We start from the raw sequence: 4,138 nt of genomic DNA, 5'->3' as shown, positions 1-4,138 counted from the left end.
ATTCTAAATGTTCAAAATTCTCAATTTTGGGCCTTTATAAGAAAGAGAGGAAAATGTTGGTGGAATCTATGAAATTAATTTGCTCCTTAAGGGCAACTTATTATTGAAATCCAAAAGTAGTATTTTACTTTGAGGTAGCTTAAATTTATTTCAAAGTCAAAGTCAAAGTTAAATTGTAATTGAGAAGTCACAATGACAAGTGAGAAAAGTGAGGGTTGATGTGAAAGAGAGGTAAAACAAATATTAAAGTTAACTTTGTCACTAGATCTTGGCATTATCATTGTTTTAGAGTCAGTTTTTGAAGACAATTTGACACCAAGGAGTTCTCAGTCTGTGCTTGAGACGCCTCACTGAAGACATTGTCATGATGATGTATCTTGAAGGTTAATAAAAACATATCTTTTTGTGGTGATCGTGTCCTAGATCTGCCCGAAATTGAATAAGGGGATCATAGGTACACTCTATGTCATGAATGTGCTTGCATGATTTGAGTCGAATTTGTAAAACACTCTCTTTATTATGCTTAAACAAATAACTACATGCACATAAGAAAGTTTACATATACAAGTCATCGATCAAGCTCCTAAAATCAAAGCTCCCATAATCAATTAAGTTCATAAGCACAAAGCGTCACATCATCGACTTGATAAAAGTAATATTATGCAACAACATTTCACAACAGCTAATTCACGCCGTCAAGTTAAGGACGCTACAAATCAAGCACTTCAAGCCTATCGACATCAACAACACTTTTGTTTCACTTGCAAATAAACCTGTTTTAAACTGAATTATCCAGGTGCATTTTCGGTTGTAACCGACACCCTAACTTGACTTGTTAAGGTAAATACATTAAGTCAAGTAAGTCTTCAACTGAGTCATCAAGATTGAACTTGTCATTTGTATCTTGGGTGCATTTTCGACAGTGTTTGACACCCTTTCCTTTTTTTTTACAAATCATCACATTCAGTGAGTACATTCAAGAAATCACAAGTGTGAGTAATCAATCAAGCAAGTTCAAGTGAGCTTCAAATCAAGCTAGTGTTTAAAGCGAGTGTGTCATTCAAACAACAAAGCAAGTGAGCGTGTCATTCAAACAACCAATCAGGCGAGCGTGAGTTCCAACAAGTTCACATGGCGAAAAGCATTCAGTTGATAAATATTCTTAACAATTTGATCCTCTCAACTACTGAAGACATGGTACAAATCAGAAAATCAACTCTTGTTGATATTTCAATGAATCTGCAACAAGCATATGAAACAATTGAGTTCCTTCAAATGGAGTCGCAACTGCAGAGAAATGAGTTGCAAGAGAAGCATGTTGCTTCCAAGTCTTTGCCCAATCCAGAGATAGTTGATCATTCGACTTCATTCATCCAACCAGCTTCAAGTGTTGAAGTTGTTATAGTTCAACTTTCTTCCAAACCTATCATCAAGCCATGGGAAGAAATTCAAAGTAATCGAAATTGACGCGGCTTAGGATATGTAAAAAATAATGACAATTTACATATCCCTGATTATTTAAAGCCCATTCAGTTCGTCAATGCCAGATTAATTGAACAAATCACCTCAGCAAGTTCTCAACAACTTGCAAATCGACATCAATGTACACAAACTGAAGTTGCAGACAAACAAAAATGCACACAAACTCAAGTTGCAGACAAACCGACATGTTCTCATTTTCAAAGAACCAATCATCTGGAAGATCAGTGTTTTGATCTCCATCCTTGTCACCATTGTGGAAAACAGAATCATTCTTCAGAGAAATGTTGCCAATAGGACCAACCTGCCAGATTAAAGATCAATTATTCATGGATTGATCCATGGGAATGGTCATCAACAGTCAGAAGATTGTATAAGTTTTACAATCGGATTCACTCACACATATTGTAACCAACAATCAAATGAAGATGGTACTCTCATGAAGTTGAACGCGGGAGTACACTAGTGAAATACTCCTCCACCTACAGGGGGGAGTTTAGATATAATTCAGAGAAGATTGCCTCTCCTTTTAGCTAACAAAGGGGGGAAAATGTCAATGAAATTGACAATTCAGTCTGACAACATCAGCGAAGCAACCAGTGGGCATCTCCATCAGCTAGTGGGCGATCATCATTAGCAAATACGCCAGTGGGCGTTCATCAAATTGTGTCAGTGGACACCAGATGTTATTTTCAAGCAAAGGACAATTGGATCATTTTGTGGCTTGGCACATGATGGAGTTGTCAAGCGACATCCAGAGATGAATTAGTCATGCAGCTGACTCATGGTCTCTTCATATTGTAGTTTCTTCAACATCCAGCTTTGGCGTTTTTTCACTCAAATGTTTTTTGAGGATCAACTTGAGAACTTGGAATATGGGTCCTTGTTCATTTTGGATTTATCATTGAGGGGGGGAATGTTAGCCTCACTCTCTTAAAATAAATAATAAATCTAATTATTAAATTGAATAAATAAAATCATGAGAATTCCTCAAACTAAGGAGTCTAGTTTGGATGAGAGATTCTCTCCAACTAGCTCTCCTAAATTAGTGTGTCAGTTGAGAAATTGTCTCAACCAAGTGAGTCTAAGATAGATGCACTATCTTAAGACCACTTACTCATGTATTTAAATGTATTATTAAATTTTGTGAATAATGTGAAATACATGAGCACGAGAGACCACATGATGGCTCTCTGCCTTTTCCGCCAGTTTAATTTTTGTGTGTTAATTTGCTGTGCATATGGTTATATGGCTTTGTGATTCTTCTTCAGAACATGTCTTGACTTTTTCGCATATCAATTGGTTGTCTCCGCCAGATCTATTATAACTGAAAATAACCCAGAACAATCCCTGAGACCATGGTTAAGTGATGTCTCTATTGGATGGAACCAACAGGTCGTTGAAAGACCATTGAAGCAACTGGGGAGTTGTTGAGGGTTGACTACATGTTAAGCTGAATGATGGACAACATGCTCCGACACAATGTCATTACAACTCACATTGAAACTATCATGAGGGTGTGTTTTCATGTCCCCCGATCTATGGGCTAGTTGGGATGGCGACAACCCACCTCCCTCCCCACCTTCACAACCCCCCCCCCCCCCCCCGCCCCCACCACCACCTTTTGTCTCGAAAACATCCCATTTGGGGAATATTATGGCTATTTTTATTCTAAGGAAAATTTGAAACAAATATTAGATATGATTTTGTTATATATTAAGATTACAAGGATGTATATGGTACCTTAATTTTGCACTTTTTGGGATAGATTTTGGTTTATATGTGAAGAATTTGAGAGGGCAATGAGGATTTGTTTGGGATCCCTTAGTGGATATTTGTTTGATGTAATAATCTAAGAAGATGTGTGAATATCTTGGATTTTTTTTTAATTAGATAATATTTAACGTATATATAAAATGTAATTTGTCTTTAGAAGTAAAATATGATTATGTGTAGATATTGGACATTACTGATAATGAAAGTGTATATATCAAAATTGGTAAAGATGAGCTAAAAATGACATAAGATATATAATGAAGAGAGGTATATAGAAGAAGAAAGGTATCCAATGGATAAAACAATGTTGAAAATCCATATACAAAAATGCTATGATAAGAGAAATGAAGGAAACATGTCAAAAGAAAACAACAATAATACATAGAAAACTTCAATAAATGGGAGGAGATCAAAGTGCAAAACTAGTAGAATGTTAACATCACACAACATGAAAAACATATAACACAACTAAAAACTAACTCACACTAGTTGAGATGTGAAACAAAAAGATCATGGGAACAATTCAAGGGAATTGTGAGAGGAAAGGCTATACATACCGAACTGGTAGTTGAGATTTCTTGCTGGAGAAAAACTGCGATGGTGGCTAGGGTTTGAAGAAAACTTGCACAAGCTGCAACCTTAGTACCAACTCTGGAGGAGGACAGTGCCAGAGCGGCAGAGCTTCGCAGAAGAGGGCAGATTCTGACCCAACAGATGAGAAACGCGGGGTCCAGCGGGACCCCATCCTATAAACAGGTAATGATGCACAAGGAGAAAACTGCACTGGACGGGGTGCAGATATCAGGGTCTGAGAAGTCAGGAAAGGAGGAACCGACCAACAAAGGAAAGCTAAAAAGTGAGGGTAAAAATACCCCAAAACAAA

Source organism: Pinus tabuliformis, chromosome 5_1, assembly GCF_031772625.1.
Source record: "Pinus tabuliformis cultivar Carrire ecotype Pingquan chromosome 5_1, CPIR1, whole genome shotgun sequence".
Lineage (NCBI taxonomy): Eukaryota > Viridiplantae > Streptophyta > Pinopsida > Pinales > Pinaceae > Pinus > Pinus tabuliformis.
Note: the sequence above shows the minus strand (reverse complement) of the source record.